Genomic DNA, 23,655 nt, shown 5'->3' on the forward strand with positions numbered 1-23,655 from the left:
AATAACAAACTAATGCATGGGTAAAATTTAACTTTTTCTCTTGAATGGGATTTTCATGTAATTAAAAATGCTGATGAATGGATTTTGCTTTTTCAAATTTTTGCCTCATCATTTTGGCAAAACAAATAACTTATGGTAATCTAAAATTCTATTTCATAGTATCAAGTGTTCTAAATTCTCAACATATTTAACAGCCTTCCCCAAATGAAACTTTAGTCTCAGGGTTTTCTTTCCTGACCCCTAGATTTTGGGTGCTGCAGATGGCCCCTGGAACACCCAGAAGAGAGGTAAACAGGATTATTTAACATGTTTAGGCACATGGAATTGCCAAAATGATGTTTAATACTCTTCAGGTTATATTTTAGGGAATAATATCAACATATGTTCCAAAACTATCTGGGCTGTCTAAGGTTCTAGTGTCTGAATATGTGCTATTAATCACAATTAAGGTTGTTATGTTGGGTTATTGTAAGCCATGGAAATAACCAAATTTGTCAATCATGTTCTTGACTGTAACCATCCTGAACATTTTGTCATTTACAGACATTTGTCTTGTTTTAATTGTCTTCAAAAGATGGTTTATAATCAAGCTGTGGAACTTTAACAGGTGCTCTTCAATGCAGCTTTCTGATAACAGAAAAAATGTATAGGACCCAAAAAGCTGAAATGTTTAGGAATATCAAGCAGAACAAGAGTTAACAGAATGGAATGAACTAATAGAAAATTAAAGCAATATTCTTAATTTATGCTTGGAACACTGCTTATTCTTATTTTGTTTTTCAAAGTCAAGGAAGCTTTCTTAAAGGCTTTTAACTAAACAAGTTATACTCCTGTGAACAAGATTTAAAACATGTTTGTTTCTCTGTACCTAGTTCCTCAAGAATGTGGAAACTAGTTGTAAGTATTCTTGAATTACAACAATACAGTTGTTTGCATCAGTATAACAAGAATCCATTTTCTTTTTCAACAAGATACAACTGGAAAAACTGTTTAACCGAGGCTTTGAGTGGAATGGTGTGTTTCCCTTTAAGGAATCAAGCTTGACTTGCAAAGCCAATAAAACCCCCTTAAGAAAACTGGCCTCCTACCTGTCTACACAGTCTCTGTATGAGATAACTGACCTGTGGTGAGCAGAAAATGTCACTTTCTAACAGGCCTAGGAACCCCACGCTTCTAAAATCTCAAGAAGAAAAAAGTTTAATCAACTCACAGTTACTTGAAGATACAAACCCATGGCTGGGCTTGGTTTTAAAAAGTCCTATCTGAAATTCCTTGTGGAACAGAGAGTTCCATCAAAGCCAATCAAAAAAGCCTATAGAGAGGTGATTACTCTTGCTTCACTTCATGCAAATAATCAGGACAAGTATACGACTAAAGTTTATTTTGCAAACAGCTCAGTCCTAAGTTGTTTTTTTTTTTTCTTTTTTTTTTTTTAAAAAAAATGAGGACTGGAGAGAGAGAAATTATGTTTCAAAATTTGTCATATATCTGTCATTGACTTCTAGTCCCATTAGTCATTTTTAAATTCTTGCCTACATTTTAAACTAACCATGCTAATTCTTGTAATCCAACTACATCTCCAGCTGTGGCTCAAATAAAACAGAAAGCGATAGGTAATGTAAAAATCTGGAACAATGCTCTAGCTGGGCAATTATCCTATAAATCTTGCCAGGCAGCCTATAACTCCAATGTTTTCTTTTTTTGGGAAAGTAAGACCAAGAATTTTTAACAAAGCCTAGCCGCATACACTCACTTAAAACAGCGCAACCCATCTAAATGGCTCACAGGTATCAAACAAATTCTGTTATCATGATTATGGCCTATAGTGCACCTACTAATAATGGTAGTCTTAATACTCATATTTTAACCCTATATTCTAAACCTCCTTGTAAAGTTTGTTTCTTCTCAGCTAGAAACCATCAAGCTTCAAATGCTGTGGCAAAAGGAGCTGAAAATGAAACTGCCCTTCTACTGGCTACCCTTAAATTGACCCAGGAGGAGCACTAGCTGCTATTCCCACACCACGCCCCTCTCCAGCAGGAAGTAGCCAGAATAAGTTGTCGCCCAAATCCCCCTAACAGCAGTTAGGAATTTCATTCCTGAGGGGGAGTTTGTTATAGGAGATAAAAATAAATTATTTGGGTAGACAGAGTAAAGAGAGTCTCTGGCAGAATACTTTCCTTCTAACAAAAAGCAGCTCTGAAATAGCTCCCTTTCTAACCTCATGAAGTTCAGAGAAATCATTTCTCTTCTAACAAAGAACAACCTGAAAGATCAGGCTATAAAAACACAGATAAACAACTTGGGCACAGAAAGAGGTGGGGTCGTCTCCTTGGTAATCACCAAACTTCACATTCATAAAATGGGCCTTAGTAAAAACAATGGGCCTTAATAACAACATTCCTTTCCCTTTTTTTTTTTTTCTTTTTAATTATACTTTAAGTTCTAGGGTGCATTGCACAATGTGCAGGTTTGTTACATATGTATACATGTGTCATGTTGGTATGCTGCACACATCAACTTGTCAGCACCCACCAACTCGTCATTTACATCAGGTATAACTCCCAATGCCATCCCCCTCCCCCCCCCCCTCCCCCCTCCCCCCTCCCCCCTCCCGCCCCCATAATAGGCCCCGGTATGTGATGTTCCCCTTCCCGTGTCCAAGTGATCTCATTGTTCAATTCCCACCTATGAGTGAGAACATGCGCTGTTAGGTGCTGGAGAGGATGTGCAGAAATAGGAACACTTTTACACTGTTGGTGGGATTGTAAACTAGTTCAACCATTGTGGAAAACAGTATGGCGATTCCTCAAGGATCTAGAACTAGAAATACCATATGACCCAGCCATCCCATTACTGGATATATACCCAAAGGATTATAAATCATGCTGCTATAAAGACATATGCACACGTATGTTTATTGTGGCACTATTCACAATAGCAAAGACTTGGAATCAACCCAAATGTCCATCAGTGACAGACTGGATTAAGAAAATGTGGCACATATACACCATGGAATACTATGCAGATATAAAAAAGGATGAGTTCGTGTCCTTTGTAGGGACCTGGATGCAGCTGGAAACCATCATTCTCAGCAAACTATCGCAAGAACAGAAATCCATTCCCTTTAAGCACACTAAGATAAGGAAGCCAAAAGCAGGGGGCGGGGGGAGAATCCCTGCAGCTGTGCAAGAAGATGAGATGTCTGGAACAGACACAGAAACTCTCCCTCCCAGATAAGGAAAAGAGAGCATCGAAAATTAAGAGTCTACCTACGGAATTAAGGAATTGGGTGAGAGCTGATAGAAAACTCTGCGCTATGCAGATAGCACACCTGATTCCAACTAAATCTTCAGGCCTTAGGAAGATAAAACACCTCTCCTCACTAGTCCATTTATAAAATCCCTGACTTTTTATTACAACTTGGCAACCCGCTCAGGACTCCTCCCTGTGACAGACAGCTGTTCTTTCCTTTTTCCTATTAAACTCCTGCTTCAATCTCACTCTATGGGTGTGTGTGTGCCCATGACTTTGATTTCCTTGGCCATGAGACGAAGAAACTTGGTATCTACCCCAGACAACAAGGCTTCTTCAGTACAACTGAGACCTTCTAGCTGTTGGAGAAATGAAAAATATGCTGGGTAAAAGTAATAAACCTGATCTCCAACATGTTAAGTATAAAATGTCAGCAAAATAGCATTTACTTGAGTGCACAATGGAGAAAAGAAACAAATAGTCTCAATGCGTTAAAAGCAATGGATTTAATACCATATAAGGCCTATACAGAGGTGATTAAGTCTTAATAAAACTTAATAGGAAAAACAGGACAGAATAGCAAGTGAAAGGAGTGCGATGGTACTCACTGCATGGCGATATCCCAGACGAGCCCCTAAGATGTATCCAGAGTTGGTTCCTACCGGTGGGTTCGTGGTCTCACGAAGGCCGCGGACCTTCGCGGTGAGTGATTAATAGGATTAAGTTTAAAGTTTTTAATGTCTTTTGACTGAATACACACATTTCCCTACACAATACAAAATATAAACTAAAAATATGAGAGCATACCTCAAAAGCTGTGACATTGAGAAATGAAACATGATGTTATTTTTAGGTGAGCATAAGTTGGTTTTCATTATGAAAAATGTATTCTGGAAAGTAGATTGAAGTAGATGTGTTATAAATGAACAAAACAATACTAACACTATTTAAGTTCAATTAAATTATAAATGGATTCTTCTTTGTAAGGGAGCTTGACATATGCAATTGAGAGGTGAAGCCAGCTGAACTTCCTGGGCGAATGGGAACTTGGGGAACTTTCCTGTCTTACAAGAAGATTGTAAAATGCACCCATCAGCCCTCTGTAAAACGCACCAATCAGCAGGATTCTAAAAGTAGCCAGTCGAGGGGAGGATTGAAAAATGGGCACTCTGATAGGACAGAAACGAAACATAGGAGGGGACAATAAGGGAATAAAAGCTGGTCACCCCAGCCAGCAGTGGCAACCCGTTTGAGTCCCCTTCCACACTGTGGAAGGTTTGTCCTTTCGCTCTTCACAATAAACCTAGCTACCACTCACTTTTTGGGTCCATACCATCTTTAAGAGCTGTAACACTCACTGCAAAGGTCCACCGCTTCATTCTTGAAATCAGCAAGACCACAAACCCACCAGCAGGAACCAACTCTAGACACAATGACAATGCAGTAGGCAATTATCAAAGAAGGTGTAAGCTGTGCATTGGAATTTCCACAACTATTCTGAAATATACAAAGCAGTTTTCATATAAAGACAATGGGTAGAGGTTTGAAATCAAATCTGTAAACAATTTATGATAGAAAAGCATTTTGTCTTTTAGGAAACATGGTGAGCTAATTTTTCATCTATGAACAAAGAACATTAGATGTGAATGACATAAAAGCAATTGTTGAACCATACAAATATTTTGCTTTCATCTTTACTTCACATGACTTTAGTTTATTTTTATTTGAAATATATGTTTCAGCAGCATTTGAAATCGACTATTTTTTCAAAGTTCATTTATAAATCTGTGATAATTTTAAAAACTACATTTTTGAAATTACTATAAGTTCTGTGAAAAATAAAAGGGAAGTATTAGACATTATCCTTGCCCTCAATAAGTTCACATTCTCATTGGAAAGGTAAAACTTACTAAATAAACTTAATAGTTTAAACTTACTTAATCACTGAAAGATTTTCTGATTAAATAAAGGACTAAATTGAGAAGAATAATCTAGAACCATACTATTTGAAAAATCACATAAAACAGACATGAATTTTATATGATAGGCAACATAAAGATGTTATAGACTTTTGAACAGAGAATTAAATTATTTTTCCCCTATTACATGTCAAGACAAAATTAGTTTTGAGAAGATCAATCTAGCAGTAATATGGACAGATAATTAAAAAGGGAAAAAATGGAGTTAGAGAGACTCTTAAGAAGCTATTATTATGATCCAGAAATGGAAACAATTAATCATCTCAATTCATATTCTGCTTATGAGAGTTAGATGGAAAATTGCATGTTAGTGATTTAAGATGTTTTAATTACTGACTTTCATGCATGTAAGATGTAGAGTGACAATAATATGTAGTCAAAAATGACTTTAAGGCTGGGCACGGTGGCTCAGGCCTGTAATCCCAGCACTTTGGGAGGCTGAGGCAGGCAGATTACAAGGTCAGGAGTTCGAGACCAGCCTGGTCAATGTAGTGAAAGCCCATCTCTACTAAGAATACAAAAATTAGCTGGGCATGGTGGCGGGGGCCTGTAATGGCAGCTACCCAGGAGGCTGAGGAAGGAGAATTGGTTGAACCCAGCAGGCGGAGGTTGCAGTGAGCCAAGATAGCATCATTGCACTCTAGCCTGGGCTACAGGGTGAGACTCCGTTTCAAAAAAAATAAAATAAATTTAAAAAAAAATGACTTTAAAAATTGTAACCTGGAATACTAAAAGGATGACAGTGCCATATAGATATGGGGAAATTATTAAGGAATATCTGTATTAATGAAAGCAATTTTACATTAAGACTATGAAGAAATAGTTAATATTAAACATTACAGCATGAAGCAAAGATTACCTACTGTGAGGAATTTGGATGAATAAATTAACAACTTGAAACACTTTGCATCTTTCCAGAGAAATTAAATCCCAAATCCTGCTGAGTATCCATTTACCATCACAGCAAGAAAAAAAAGAAAAACAGACTAAGTGTCAGAATTTCATGTGGCTTGCATATCGTAAGGTGAACTGGATAAGATAGCCACAAAATAAGGAGCCACAATAAATGTTACAATATAGCATTATTTTTACACCAGTCCTACACATTTTACAGAAACTCCAACCATGCTTATCAATTTCCTTCAGTTTTGCAAGTTCCTAGAGTGTGTTTTATATGTGATCCAAAATCTACTTTTAGGAATAATTCATATGACATCTATTGTTTTCTTTAGTTACTTTGAACTTTTTAAACTACAAAGTCCTCTGAAGGGAATCATTGAAATTTCCACCAGTATCTGCTGAAGGGGCTGTTTCTACAAAAAGGTTTTGAAAGTATTGAAGACAGCTCGAATGCCGTCAATGGCTGTGCCAAAACTGGTAACAATGCCTGAAAAATGGATGCCTATTGGAATATCCCTGACTCCTGCTGCTGCCAAGGTTGCTGGCAATGACACTGCTGATGCTTTGTCCTCACAGTGGTCTCCTCAGTTAGTCCGTCCTTCCTTCCTTCCTTCCGTCCGTCCTTCCTTCCTTCCTTCCTTCCTTCCTTCCTTCCCTTCCTTCCTTCCTTCTTCCTTCCTCCCTCCCTCCCTCCATCCCTTCCTTCTTTTGTGTTTTCTTTTTTCTTTTTTTATCCTTTCCTCATTTATTTATTCATTTGACTTTTTAATTTTTCATATGAAAAATTCATAAACTAAACTAGACTGGAAAACAATCTTAGTGTTTTGAATCTAAAATAATCTGTCTCTTATCAAGACGTGTGGTCCTTGGGCCATATAGGTGGGTTTTAGCTCTGTGTCTTCATTAGCCCTGTATCTTCAAAGTTTCATAGGCTAAATTTCTAGTAAAAGTAGGTTATTCAAGCAGAAATAATAGAGCATAAATAAAATATATCAGGCAGGTGTAAATATTGGAGTCAAATACCATGCAGTGAAAAGAAAATGCTCTCATGAAACCATGGAGAAAGTTGTTTCAATAAGTGAAGTGGAAGAACATGGTAGCAGCAGTGGCTGCAACTGGGGCCCCACTAAGCTGTCAGACATTGAGAAAGTTGACAGTGGTATACAGCACTGTAAATTTCAGTTAGTACCAAGAGGCCACATCCACATCCCAGAATAAAGAAAAAAAGAAAGAAACTAACATTTTAGAGGAGGAAATCTATTGCCAATTATAGGGAATCTCTTCTTCCAATCACATAATTTCATCCCCAGGTAAAGATAATATCCTAAATATCTAGTTAAAGTGAAGCCTAATAACAGGGATAGAGGTAGAGTATAAGATATATTAATACAAACTGAATAGAATGAGTTGCTAACCCATTAAAGAGAAATATAGTGAGAAGAGACTTATTGAATATAGCTGGTTTTAAGACAATATTATCATATAATTTTGTTTTATGAGCAATCATTTTAGACATTCCAGAAAAAATAATAGTGCTGTAGAAAACTCTGTAAATGATGAACATGAAGAATGAAATTCAAGCTGCTTTTAAGTATTCATTTTAAACAGATATCCTGTCATTCAGTTAAAAAGGGAAACATGTTCTTGTTTATGACTTTCCAAAAGAATCTGATGATATCTAATCTCATGTCATTTTCAATAAATTGTAAAATAATAGTAATATGATCCTTAAGAACCCTGAAAGTGATATTTGTAAGGTGGGAATCTTCATGACAATAAAAAGAAATAAAGAGAAAGTCCACAAGTGCAAATACTTAAATTGATACTTAAATTAAGAGAGAATAAAAATCTTAAATCCTGCAGAAAAAATTTCAGATTAATATCAAATCACAATTATTCAAAGAGTGAAGTTATCAAAACTGCAAACTTTATATTTTATCAAGTACACATACAATCTACCTAAAATATAAACCACTTCATTTTGTACTATTTTGCTCTTTTTAACATTTGTATGTATGTAAACACTGCATTTAATTTTATATTTTCCTGTTTATGACAAGTTATCACAACATTTTGTATAAGAAGACACAGTGTCTGAATCCAATCTTCCTTCACTGTCCGAAGGTCAATCTTTCAGAGAGAGGAGCGGCTGGTACAAACAGATATACAGAATTTCTTCTGTATGTTTCTGGATCTATATTTAATTTCTCAATTTCCCTAGAAATCACACCACTGTAAATATCAGGCCTTTAAAAACATACTAGACTTTGAAGGGACTGTTTTTATCTAAATAGCATGTTACATGGGATGCCTACTGTGAATGCTGTATTTTGCTTTTATGTTTGATCATTCATTTATTATTTCCTTCTCTAAACATGAAAGCAGACATATTTCCATGCTAATAAAGCAATGTTACCCACATTATTTGGTTAGGAAAACCTTTCCTGCATCCAGTGAACAAACTCAGATTTATTTTTGGCCTTAAATGCTTGTCATCTTTTCCATCATGAACCCATGAGATTCATATATCCAGGTGCAGTAATTTAGCCTGCCACTTACCTAAGAGCTGTGTGGTAATGCTGTGAGTTTTACCTTTCACTGCACCTCTGGTGTCGGTTCATTTCTCATCTTCCATGCCCCATAGAGCTGCTCCGAGTACAGAAAACCCTTTGAAGTCACTTGAAACTTTGTGCTCCGATGAGGCCTGAAGGACATGCAAAGTAAGACACACGGTCATGCTTGCAAATAAGGTGAAAATTCAATCATCTTTACTAACGGTATACCTAAATGCATATCTGTGTGTTTCTGTGTGCAGTAAAAACAGCACAGCAAACTTTAATTTTGCAAAAACAGAATGTTTATGCGGATATATCTATTACACTTAAGCCAACTTATTTCACATATGAAGAAATAGACTAAGTGTATTAGTGAAAGTAAATGCCTTCAGGTAACATGTAAAAGGTATTTACTTACATAGTAATATCCAATCTAATATTTAATATACTGTATATTCCTTTTAAAATAATGTACTTTAAGACAGACTTTGAAGAAAAACAAGGTTAATTTTTCTGATATTCTGATATCCTTAACTACATAGGCAAAAATTTAAAAATCAACTTAAAAGTAGTCTTCATTTTTCTGTATAAGCATTTTCCAGTGTGCCAATAAATTGGCAGTAAATGAGCATGCAGTTTTGGGGCTCCGTGTGCAAACCACGTTCTCACTTGCCCATCAGCACTGCCAGTAAGGCTCTGCCAATAGGGGGAGCTAGAGGACGACTGCAGTGCTAGAGAATTTCCCTTGCGCTTTCTGCTTACTTTCCGTTCCTGTCAGCTTTACCCAGGCCCAGGTTTAACATTTGGGAAAATTTTTATTCTAATAGCTTCAGCAATTGAATCGAATTTGCATTTTTCCCAACATTTATAGAATCAGTTCCATCACAGGTCCTCAGAAACACTAGCACCTACTGCTCAGCACCCACTCCTCAGAAATGTGGTATTCATCTTCATGGGGAGCCTTCTCCAAGTTACTAAATTGCAATCATTTCAGTCTGTTCCCTTTGATTATCCAGTCCTAAGGATTCCAGTTGTCACCTGCAATTATTATCTTTGTGACACCATGGTTAAAACAGTTTTGTAGGAAACTGTGTCATGTTAAAATGTCTGATTTCATTTCTGATTTTTGAATTGACTCAGAAGGGAGCATGTATTTACTTTACTCCATAATTATTTAAGAATTTTATAAACATGACCACAGATTTGGGGTCTAAAGGACAACTGACAGCAACCAGCTGTCCTAGACAAACCAGAACATATGGTTGTCCTAGATATGAGATTAAATGTAATCCTAACTGAAATTCTGGGTAGCAATGTTATTTTAATAGTTAGAACCAAAATTCTTCCTGGCATTGGCCTCACATACCTGGAATCTAAGAATTACTGCCTTTTCTTTTTCTGTTGCTAGTCAGGTTGCAATATTAAGAATTGAACTCTTAATATGACCGTAGACAGAAGTACTGGTATTTCAAGAATTGGTAACACACTATTGATCTTTTGTAAGAACACGTTTGATTATATTTCTGCTCTGTCTAAAACCATTCAATGGTTACCTAATTACATAAGATAAAGTTGAGATTTAGATAGTCGTTTCTCTGAGAAGTCCCAAAGAGTGGGTAATATGCTTCCTGAATGAATACTCCTAGAACACTTACCAATTTACTGATACCATAACATTCAAAATAACATTATAATTACTTGTTTACTTGTCTGTATCACGCTTTAAGCTATAATGTCTATGAAACCAGAACTTATGTTGTGTTCGCCATTGCTAGTGAGGAACACATTGTCTAGAACACAGGATAATCTAATATATATTTTATTTCTACTTTATATATACAGAAAGAAAAATAGTGAAGGCAGTACTAGAATAAGCTCCCATTGTACAGGGTCAGCATCTCAATTTTTTAGATGGTTCATACTGCCTCTTCAAGTAAGAGTATAGATAATTGGGAAGGAAGGAGATACTCCTTTATCATCAGAAAAAGCAATTTATTCTGAAACAGCAGACAATATGCTAACAGAAGCCAGTTATTATAGTTCTTTATCTGTTTAGTCAAAGGAAATTCTTCCTTAATTCTGACAATTGTTTTGAGTGTAAATCTTAATGTTAGTTACTTTCATCATTTATTTGTGCCTGCATTGGTATTTTATTAACAGGTTAACAAAGACTAAGGAATACAGTGAAGTAAAATGCTATCCTTCCAGCCATCATTCTTATTCTTAAAATTATTTCATTTCCAGTATGTCAGAGATTATATCTTTCTTTATCAATACATTTATGATATTTGCATTGAAATATTTCATTTAATGTATAATTTTTTAACATCACACTTCTTTTCCACTTACTAAATACACACACAATCCAGAAAATACCTTCCTGTGATGGGAACTATAGGAGCTATGCAAACTATTTTCATGGTTTAAAATATCAATATTGAATTGAAATATTTTAGCCTATGTGTCATTTGAAAAAGCATTAAAGACATCTTATATACAGAACATTTCAAAAATTAGTTTGTGAAACTGAAAACTGGAGTATGTTTTCCACTACTTTGGGGGAGTGGAAAATTGGAATTGACTTCAATGTTGCAGGTAAGCAACAGTATATACTCAAATTTAAATGTTCTCTTTCTAATTTTTCTAATTTACTATCATGGAAAATAAGATGATGATACATTACCCTGATAAGAATAACTGATAGAAGTCTAAATAAATATGGGATTCCTATGTACATAATTTAGGGCTTTTCTTCCACAAGACATCTCTCTATTGTACTCACACCCACACAAGTAGTACATTGACATATCAGTGAGCTACTTTTGGAAAAGTTCGATTATAGTATTTTTAAAACATGCTCTAAAAACATTATATTTATGTCATGAGGGAGTTCCTTTTTTCCAGAGTGTCTTGGTTGAGAAGGGTTCTGAACTATATAAAGTAGAGAACACTTTATAACATTGTCTCTGGCATTTTGTAGACCACAGATTTTAAAAATATCTAAATCTGGATAGAATCAAAAGCATATTAAAATGTTCCTGCTTAGGAAACTTGTTATTACTCAGCAATTCAGTGGCTTTAGAATATACCACTAAATATGAAGAAAAAAATCTTAGTCCAAGAACTGTATTATAGTCACTCTTTTTTCATGTGTTAACTGTTCCTAGATTATAATGATTTCATTCTTTGGCAAGACTTCAGAAAGCACTAATGTGCTAGAGAATCTTTTTTTTTTCTTATAATTATTTTAATATCTTCCATGACTACATACATTTTCCTTTTCTCATTGCTACTACTAGCTATTTTTTTTAAGTTCTAAGTTCAGAGGTACATGGGCAGGTTTGTTATATAAGTTATCTTTTGTCATGGGCGTTTGTTGTACAGGTGACTGGTGCTTTGATAACAGGCTAGCCATATGCAGAAGAAAATCATTTTATAATCTAATGAAAATTACCAACTTTCTTCCAGAGAGGTGCATATACACATACATTACCTATTGTTTACCATTTCAGGATTTTCAGGAGTTTTCTAAAATAATGTATCGGTTTAAAGGCTTCAGAAGTATATGCAAATGACTGAAAATTCTACATTTTTATCCCAAACTTAATGCTTATGTAGATAACCTGCAGCCACTACACTTTGACATATCTAGAATGGAATTATTTGTCTTCTGCTCACACTTACATATACCAGTTCATTTACAATTTCAGTGAATGACAACCACTATCTACCTAGTTTTTTAATCCATAAATATGGAGTTATACTTTATCCCTTTTGGTTTAGTTCTCCCACCCAATCAATTAACATGTCATATCAATTCTGTGTATTTAATTATTCTTGTCCTTTTATCCCATTAAGCATTTATTTTATTTCATCTGAATCCCCACCTCCAGGCTTATCCCTTCAAAATATTTCAGAAGCATTAAAATGTGCATTCTAAAATGCAGAACTGACCATATTATTACACTACTCGGAACCAATCAAAGACTACGCATTGCCTTTAAGATAAGACCAAACACTTCACTATGGCTTAAGGAGGCCTGTTGTAGTCTTGTGTTTTGAAACCTTTCCACAACTGTTGCAAGTCTCTGTCATAGTAAACTACAGACAGTACACAAATCTGAGATGTGCCCTGATGCTGTGGGTCCTTGTTAAAGTTCTTTATGTAAAGCCAGAATTTGAAAATGCACTTTGCATATGAGAAGTCTCCTGGGCATAAGGCAAAGAACAGAACACGCAAAAAACCTAGGTTCTAATCTTAATCTCACACTTGGACGAGTTATATAAAATGTTTGGACCTCAATTTCCTCATCAGTAAAAGCAACTGGATTTGTGCCTTTATCTTTAGCAGTCTATAATTGCATTTTGCATCTCGTAGAGGTCATCAAATATGTTCAAGTTAGTATGTTGTCATCTAGTGGTTTTATTTCAGCAACATTTGCTAAAAATATTCAGTTTGTGAAGTAGAAAAAGAAAGACAATGATTACTATTTTACCAGTTATAAGGATCATACATTTTCTTTTATAATTTTCTAATATACACAAAATATGTATTTTTAATATTATATTTGTATTTTGTATCTGTGAAACATATTTAACATGTTTTGTTGTACAATTTATACTATTAGTTTTATATTATGTATATCATTTATATTATCTTTTTTCTTTTATATTACTATCAGTTTTTCTTCATATCTTGCATTTTCAGTATCACAACATTTTCTAAATTCAATGCATCATAAAATTGTTACTTAGAAGAAAAAAGCAAAATTAAGAAAAGCAGAAGAATATATGTTAGAGAATAGCTGAGATAATTTATTACAGTTAGGTAAAGAATTTTTATTTGTAAGTTTTTTACTAACTAATGTAGACAAGGAATATTTTTAGACATATCTTTGTCATCAGTGTTAAAGCTTGACATTTTTATTATTATTATTATTTGATACCTCCTCTTCTGCACATACTCTCCTGTCTGGTCTCCACCTATCTTTGTCTTGCTCTATACATTAGGAGGCCAAAACCAATAGACTGCTTCATATTAGCTCCCTGACCAGCTAGTTCATAGTTCGGGTTAGCTACTAAGAGTCAGTGAAATAAGAATGATGAGAATTGATAACATTTCTTCCCAGCCCCCTCTCTATTTAGAGTTGTTTCTCTGGCTAGAGTGCATTGTGCCATGATTTACTTCCTAGCCTCTCACCCTTGGCTCCAGCTGTCACCATTTCCTCATTTTCACTCTGATTCTCAAAAAGTAGCGTAATGTCTCCCTATTTTTTTTAATACTGCTACATCTTTAACCAGCTCCATCTTTAAATTACCTTTACTTAAACCATCTGAATGGGTTATATTTTATGTACAATACTGCTTGATTCAAAACTTCAAGAGGGACATTTTTAGAGGAAGGCATGCATTGAAGAAATTATGTATTTTTCAATAATATACATAGAAGCAAAAATATAATTAATAATGTCTTCTGTTACTATTGTTTAAAAATGTAGAATTAGGTCTAATCACATCATTTTGAAATTTAATCTAGAAAATTTGAATGAACACTGTTAAATCTTAACTCAGTGAAAAAGTCCTGGTGAATTCATGGTGTGATGAAAAAAATGGTTTTAAAATCAGAATGACATAGACATGAATTCCAGCTCTATTATAGACTCATGTTAAATTAAGACTGGTATCCACTATTTATGACTCAGTTTTATTTGACAAACTTTTAAGATCATTGTAAAAGTAGAAATAGAATAAAGAATGTGGGATATGGTATATTCTTACTGAATGGTAATCTCTTTAAATTTGTCAGTATTTTTCTTTGCAATGGTTATCCTTAATGCAGCAATTTACTCTACAGACTGATATATCTCAGTTTGAAACACAGGCAGCATCTGCTTGAATAGACAGATTCAGAAGTGTATGTTGGATATGTTGGTGGTTGAATAATTCAATGCTATATATATGCCAAAAATACAGATGGCACCGTTGCCATATGTGGTGATTAATTGTATGTGTCACATTCACTGGGTTAAAAGATATCCAGATATTTCTAAAACATTACTTCCGAGTGTGTCTGTGAGGTATTTTTGGAAGAGATTAATCTTTGAATCACTAGACTGCGTAAAGATCACCTTCCCCAATGTGAATGGGTATCATCCAATCAATTGAGGGCCCACTTAAATACAACAAAAAGATTGAGGCAAAGCAAATTCACTCTTTCTCTTCTTGAGCTAGTACATCCATCTTCTCCTGTCCTTGGACATCAGACCTCCTGATACTAAAACTGTTGGATTCCAGGACTTACACTACCAGTATCCCAAGTTGGCAATCAGCCTTAGTCTGGGAGTTTAATAATTGTTTCCTCTAGTTCTCAGCCTTTCAGACTGTCACTGAATACATAAACAGTTTCTCTGGTTCTCCAGCTTACAGACAGAAGATCCTGGGCCTTCTCAATTGCCATAATTTCATGAGCCAATTTCCATCATAAATCTCTTAAAATACATCTATATATATTCTATTGATTGTATTTCTCTGGAGAATACTCACTAAGGCATGATACTATTGGGCAAATTTAGGAGCTTGTGCTGAATCAACAGAGATAGACTTTATGTGGCTATCATCTTCCCTTTGGCACACATTTCTTTCTCATAACAATTGGACTAATGCTACCATAAATTCTTGTACTACATAGATCTCTGATTCAAGGGTTCTAAGTTCCTTCTATCTGACTTATTTATTTGGTAGATATCAAACACAAAATCCCAAGTCTTAGAATGGAAACAAATTTTCAAAGATTACATGAATTAATTCAATACATTTATTTAAAGTTAAATATAACATTCACTGTCTGATGGCATTAAAGTAAAAGAGTGAGTGCCTCATGCCTATGTCCTTGAATGGTACTCACTCTAGGTTTTCCTAGGATTCTTTATGGTATTAGGTCTAGCTTCATTTAAGTCTCTAAATCCATCTTGAATTCTCACTCATGAGAGGCGGGAAAGGGATCCAGTTTCAGCTTCTAATGTATGGCTAGGCCACCTTCTCCCAGCACCATTTATTAAATAGGGAATCCTTTCCCCATTTCTTTGTTTTCTCTCTAGGTTTGTCACAAAAAATCAGATGGCTGTAGATGTGTGTGGTACTATTCTTGAGAGACTCCTGCTCTTGTCTCCACTGGTTCATATCTCTGTTTCCTTTGGGTACTCAGTACCATGCTGTTTGGTTACTGTAGCCTTGGTAGCATAGTTTGAAGTCAGGCGGATGCCTCCAGCTTTGTCTTTGGATTTAGGATTGCCCTTTGGAGATGCGGGCTCTTTTTGGTTCCATATGAACTTTAAAGCTGTGCTTTTTCCAATTCTGTGAAGAAAGTGGAATTGCAGCTTGATGGGGATGGCATTGAATCTATAAATTACCTTTGGGCAGGTAATATTTTCACGATATTGGATTCTTCCTATCCATGAGCATGGTATGTTCTTTCCATTTGTTTGTGTCCCCTTTATTTCAGTTCATGTCTAAAAACACTCAAAAGCAACGGGCAGCAAGTGCTCAAAATTCGACAAATGGGATCTCATTAAAACTAAAGAGAGCTTCCTGCAGCTGCAAAAGAAACTTACCATCAGGAGTGAACACAGGCAACCTACAGGAATGGGAGAAAAATTTCTTGCAAACCCACTCATCCGGACAAAGGGCTACATCCAGAACTCCATAAAGAACTCAAACAAATCTCCTATGAAAAACAACAAACAACCCCATCAAAAGTGGGCAAAGGATACGGAATTAGACATTTCTCAAAAGAAGACATTCATACAGCCAACAACAAACACATGAAAAAATGTCATCATCACTACAATTGAGAAATGCGTAAATCAAAACTACAGTGAGATACCATCTCACACCTTCAGCTAGAATGCATGCAGACTACTAAAAAGTCAGGAAAACAACAGGTGCTGAGAGGATGTGGAGAAATAGAACACTACACTGTTGGTGGGATTTTGTAAACTAGTTCAACCATTATGGAAAAACAGTATGGCGATTCCCTCAAGGATCTAGAACTAGATGTACCCATATGACCCAGCCATCCCATTACTGGGGATATACCCAAAGGATTGTAAATTTATGCTGCTCTAAAGACACATGCAACACGATGTTTATTGCAGCACTATCTCACAACGCGAAAGACTCTTTGGAACCGTCCAAGTACGAATTGGATTACAGAACAAGTACATACACCTGGCGAAAACGTTACGAGCTTTAGGTCCTTTGTAGGGACATGGATGCAGCTGGTCCATCATTCTAGGCAAAATCATCACAAGAACAGAAAACCAAATACCGCACAGCCGCACTCGCCCTACAGGTGGAACTGGAACAATGAGTAATCGTACTTGACTCCGGAAGGGGAACATCACACACCGGGCCTACTGCATGGGATGGGGAGGGAATACCAAGAGCATAACGGACAAACATTTGAGCGATGCAGCACACCAACAGGCACAAGTATATGTGTAATGTAAACCCAAGTAATGCTATGCAAGATAAAAATTCTGGCAACTACAGTATAATAATAATAAATTAAAAAAAAAAAAAAAAAAAAAAAAAAAAAAAAAAAAAAAAAAAGAGTGGAGTGCCATTCCCGAGAGACTGAAATTCTATAAGGAAGAAAAAATCAACCTGAGAATATTTGTATTAGGTAGGTAAAACTTTAGTGTAAAGTGTACAATATTTTATAGGTATGGTGGGCAGAATATTGTTAATTATATCAGATTTCATAGCTGGGGTAGAGCTACACTTATATAACACTTTTTACTTCCCTCTAACTTATCATATATCATATTGTTATATTCATTTTGTTGGGTTCATCTTTCATTTCACTTAACTCTGAAAATTTTAACAGCAGAATTGTGACTTGTACAACCAAAATAATACATCAAATAATGGTGTTCGTCTAACTATGGCTTCATCAAAATTAAAAATAAATAGAATTTCTGCCTGACCACACACCATCATATACAAGATTTAGAAACTAATAACAAAAGGAGGGAAAAATTATTCTAAAACCAAAGGGCTAACGTCTATAATAAATTAATGGTTCCTGAAAAAAAGGTAAGAAGACTGACAGTCAATAGAAAATAGGTGAAGAATATAAGAAAAGTCATAGAAAATGGAGTGTAGGTGATCAGTCATTATATGTGAAATGCAAATTAATTTTGCCCTGAGGTACCATTTCTCACATAGCAAAATGATAAAAATCTAAAAGTAGACTATCTATGGAGAGTAATTAGAGAGTATTTATAAATATACCAGCAATTGTAGTTTAGAAAATCAGCCTACACATATGCTCACATATGTGCAAAATGTGTGCAAAATGTAAAAGGTTCCTCGTCAAGGCACGGTCTATATTAGCAAAGAATTTGAAACAAACTGAATCTATCAACAAGGGGTAAAAAATTAAATTATGAGACTCCTGCATGATGAAAAATAATATATCTGTTAAAAGTGGGGAAAAGGTAGCTATTTATATATTATTATGAAAGGATTTCTAAGGTACATTATAAAGTGAAAAACATACAAAAAACATAGAGATTGTGCCATTATTTGTGTAAAAAACAAGAAAGAAAAATTATAGAAATTTCTCCTATTTTGCATACGCATACTATCTTGGGGCTTTAGATTCTAATTGTACTGTGGTATTAAATTATCTCTCTATCGCTTTTAAAGCAGTGGTATATCTATTCTATTTTCCCAAGATCTGCTGCTGGTGAAACAGCCAACATAGACTTGGCTTTCTCAATAAAAAGAAGGAATTAGTTTATGTCTGAAGAAAAGGTTAAGTATCTTAAAAACATGCTTCAATAGCATTTAAATTAATTTTGTCAAATATAAAGATAGTCTAATATAACAAGGATTATAATAATAATGATTAATAACATTTTAAAAATACTTTTCAAAAAGTACTATTATGCTAACATTTAACTTGCATCACAGTAGAAGGTCCTAAATGTATGTCTTCCCACTGAATTTCTTCTTGGTCCTTTGATGAAAAGGAGATAGCTTTGTGGAATAAACTCCATGAGCTTAATTATTCAGTATCTTTATGAACTCTAACAATGGTGCAATTTTTTTCCAATGACATAATGATACAAATAATAAATAAAATAACATGGAATTACATAAAATATTTAATGATATTATGAACATTTTACAAAGATCAATCAAAACTAGGAAAGATATATTACCAACATTTTAAATACCTTGAATAGAAACAGAATCGTATTCCTTACACCCAAGTAGGAACCCAGGAAAAACATAACATTTAAACATTAAGCATTAAATGTCAGATGAATTCCAAATGTCCAGTACAAAGATCAGGATCTAACAGGGTGACTGCTTAAAAATACAATATCTAATTATATTAATACATATATTAAACCATTATTAGCCTTTTGCTGTCACAGGATGTTCTTGGCATGACTAAGACTGCAATGTTCTTCATTATCTCATGCTTTTCTTGCTATCCAGTCTCATTTGTCCCCACTTTCCACTTTCTAATTCTAAGGTTCTGCACTGAGACTTTTTGTGATAGATACCTGAAGTTGCTCCATTTTGTTTTTTAGATTCTCCAGGTTACTGTTATGGTTTGGATATGTTTGTTTGACCCAGCCCAGTCTCGTGTTGAAATCTGATCCCCAATGTTGGATGTGGGGCTTGGTGGGAGTGTTTGTGTCATGGAGATGGATCTCTCATGAATGGCTTAGTAACATTCCCAGGTGAGTGAGTAAGTTTTCACTCTCAGTTCCCAGGAGAACTGGTTATTGAAAAGAGACTGGGACCTGGACCTTTCTAGCTTGCTTCCTGCCATCAACATATAGCGGACTCCCCTTCACCTTCAACTGTAGAGGACTACGTGCTCGCAAACGAGACGTCCCGATAAGTCCTGCTCTTGCAAAGGAAGCAGGGCGTTCCCGATAAGTCCTGCTCTTGCAAAGGAAGCAGGGCGTTGGGGGCTTGTTTATGTGTAAACATCTTGAAAATCCAGAAAATCAGGGAAAGGTCAGAAAAATAACAATGTGTCTTGTGACTTGGCAACATTCCACAAACGACTGTATAAAATAAAGCAGAGAGGGCCATTCGAGGCAGCCGCCATGTTTGTCTTGTCTTGTGTTGTCTTGTGTGTTCATTCCTCTGTTTAGGAAACACGTGGACCCCAACATTCAACCATGACTGTAACCTTCCTGAGGCCCCTGCCGGAAGCAGATGTTGGCATCAGGCTTCTTGTACAGCCTGCAAAACTGTGAGTCAAATAAACCTCCTTTCTTTATAAATTACCCAGCCTGAGTTATTAATTTTTAGCAACACAAAAATGAACTAAGACTGTCCTTATTTCTCTCCTTGGGATACTTGTACCCATACCTTGCCTCTGTAATTATCCCTTATCTTTCAGACCTTGAGATAGGTGTCACTTTCATATGTTCCTTGATTCTGAAGTCCATGGTAGATATCATTCCTTCATTTTTTCTAATGATATTGTACTTTCTCTATCATTAGTGTATCATACTGTTAATTGTTGCTCTCTGCCATTTACCTGTAAGCTCTATAAATGCAGGGATCATGATGGTCTTGTTAAGTGTTACACCTAAACGTCTGCAACATTGAAGATAATCAGTACATTTTAAATAGTGCTGTTATAAAGAAATTTTCAAATTTTGCCTATGTGGGCAACTTGGTATACATATTCCTTAAAGAAATGATTTTGGAAAATCGTTCGCATGCACTGCTGATGGAAATGTGAACTGTTTTGATCTTTTATGAAAGAAATATGGGACAATATATATGTGTACACACAAATACGCATATATTACTGTGTGCATATGTGTGTATATAAGCATATATATATTTCTCAATGCAGTAAGCTTATCTGCTAAAGTAAAGCTACAAGTAGGTAAGATTGTGCATAAAAAAGTTGCTTACTACAGTATTGCCTTCAGTGATGAAAAACAAACAGCAAAAGAAATATGGAATGCCTGTTAATAGAGTAATTGTTTAACAATGTTACATGATATCCTTGCCATAAAATGTCACTGACCATTAACAAAAATTTGTGAGAAATATTCCAGCTGACTTGAAAATATTTCACAAAGTATTACTGAGTGAGAAAAGCAAGATTCTGAGGGTGTGTGTTTGGTGGCTCTAAAGAAGAATAAGAAAGAATGTTCTCTAAGTTGGCAACTTGATTTAACTGGTTAATTGAAGGAGATTGGAAAAGATATTGGTTGGAAGGAGAAGAACAAAACAATAAAGGATAAAAAGTAGAGACTGTCCCTTGTAGAACGTATATAATATAATCATGTTTATCTCTTGCTCATAAAAAATTTTGTGCATTCTTATATGTACAATAAAACTTTTAAATATAAACATGCAGTTTCCTGAATCTGTGCTAGTCATATGAAGCAATACCTAAGTATGTACCACAGACTTAATAATTTATTTGGTCCTGATTACCCCTAGTAAAACTAAGCAATGACTGCTGACGTTTGCCTTTCAAAATTCTCAGAGAGAAAGACAAAATTTCAGTCCTACTGAGTTCCCCTCATAGTATCCATTACATTCAGACATGACTGAGAATATTAAAGGTGTGCAGATAGCTGTTTGATACTCATTGGCTGGACACTTTAACAAGAAAGAGAAAGTGAGGTTAGGCGCGGTGGCTCATGCCTGTAATCCCAGCATTTTGGGAGGCCAAGGTGGGTGGATCACTTGAGGTCAGGAGTTTGAGACCAGCCTGTCCAACATGGTGAAACCCAGTCTCTACTAAAAATAAAAAAACTAGTTGGGCATGAAGGCATGTGTGTGTAATCCCAGCTACTCAGAAGCCTGAGTCAAGAGAATCACTTGGACCTAGGATACAGAGGTTGCAGTAAACCGAGATCACACCACTGCACTCCAGCCTAGGTGACAGAACAAGACTCTGTCTCAGAGAGAAGAAAAAAAAAAAAAAAGAAAGAAAAGGAAAAGAAAAAAAGAGAAAGGGAGAAAAAAGAAAACTAGACGGCTAAGCAAATGTATCTATTTTGATCTAGGGTCTAAATAGGAAAAAGACAACTTTTTATAATCAGGGGCTCTTAAATATCAAATGTAAGTGTCAAGATGAATACTGAAATGTAACCTATTTTGTATTGTGTTTTGTGCATCAAATTAGAAAAAAATTATAGGTACTAATTTGGTATCCATACTCATTATATTGCTTTCTTACTAGTAACATTTGAAAACAAATATCAATTGCATGTGTCCACACCAGATACAAATGTAGTTTTGATTTGTTTTAACAGAGGACAGAAGCAAGCCTATGAGACACAGACAACTGAACTATGCTGAATTTGGCAAACAGTGTTATGGTTTCATAGAAGATAAAACATTTGAGCAGGGAATTGTAGTAGGTAGAAGTAGGGAAAATACAGGATCAAATACACATGCCCAAAAAGACAAGGATCACATCAGCTTTCTAGTTTACCTTACATCCCCAATGTCTGGCAGAGTCCCTAGTAAATAATCACATTTAAGAAATACTTGCTGAATTAATAATTGAATGAATGACTGCATAAATCAAAATGGCATTCTAGTAATTTACAACATAGTATTTAGCTAGGTCAGAGAAATCATTAGGAGATATTGATTATTACAAGAATGAATGAGATACGAAAGTAAGACTTAGTAACAAGAAAGTACTTAGCCTCATTTTACAACCTCTTTACTCTTTTAGCAAAAACTGATCTATGGAAGTTTTGCAGAAGAGAATGGAAAAGAAGTTTGGAGCTGCTCAAAGTCAACAAATGCCATGCTAGTTAGTTCAATTCATCCTTTAGGAAGATAATGGAGATGCAACAGAATTTTTATATATATTTATATATTTTAATACATTATTTATTATTTTTATTATATTTACTATTCTGTTTATTATATATTGTCATATAATATATACTTATATATTATATTTACTATTATATATTGTATATTTCATGTCACTTAATGTATGAGTAAAATCAGTAAAAAAGCTATAGTCAAGCCTTTAAATAGAAAAATAAATTCCCCCACAAACAACAATTATTGTCCCGTTTTCTCTGGTCTGTGTTGTTTTGTGACTTGCCTCTAATTGACCTAAACTTAACTACAAACTTCTACAACTTACAATCCTATAAAAATGTAGATTGAAATAAAAAGAATAAAATATATGTTTCAGAAAACATACATTAAGCATACTTGAATATACTTTATAGGAATATTATGTTACATAATATATATTATACTATTATTATATATTATATTATTTATATATATGAAATATACATGAAATATATATTAGAATATTGTCATATAATTATTCACAATTTTAGAACCTCAAGACTTTTTAAAGTTACTTTGAGTTACTTGCAAAATATAGTGCAGAAACTTTTTAATCATCAGTTAACTTACCTTTAGGTAAATGCCTAATTAAGAAGCTTTGCAAATATGGATGGGAGTACACATATCCTATGCCCTGTTGCCATGTTAGCCTCCTTGTAGTTTTCCTTCTCTTCAAGTGCAAGGTAGGCATCCCTCATCAAGTGAAGAGGGAACATCCTACATTCTAAATAATTCATTTCAATATAGCTAAAGGTGAAAGGAAAGACAAAAAATGCCATTACTCTTGGAGAATACTTACTACGTGGCCCTTGGTCTAAATATAAAGAGGGGATGATATATCAACCTCTGACTTAAATATCCCTGCCGGTTACCACTATTTTTTCATGGCATTTCAAAATGTTAATTGATTTCTGCATATTGTTACATATTGTGGATTTTTGTTTGTTTTAAGAGTTATCCCACCTGGATAACTCAGCTGAGCAGGCATCAGCTGTTAGAGTAGCCATTTAAAGCAGCAAGACAGAAATAAAAGAGTTCAGCCTTTAGTCACCTCCTGCTATGGTATAAGCAAGAAT

Source organism: Papio anubis, chromosome 5 (genome assembly GCF_008728515.1).
Source record: "Papio anubis isolate 15944 chromosome 5, Panubis1.0, whole genome shotgun sequence".
In the NCBI taxonomy this organism is placed as follows: domain Eukaryota; kingdom Metazoa; phylum Chordata; class Mammalia; order Primates; family Cercopithecidae; genus Papio; species Papio anubis.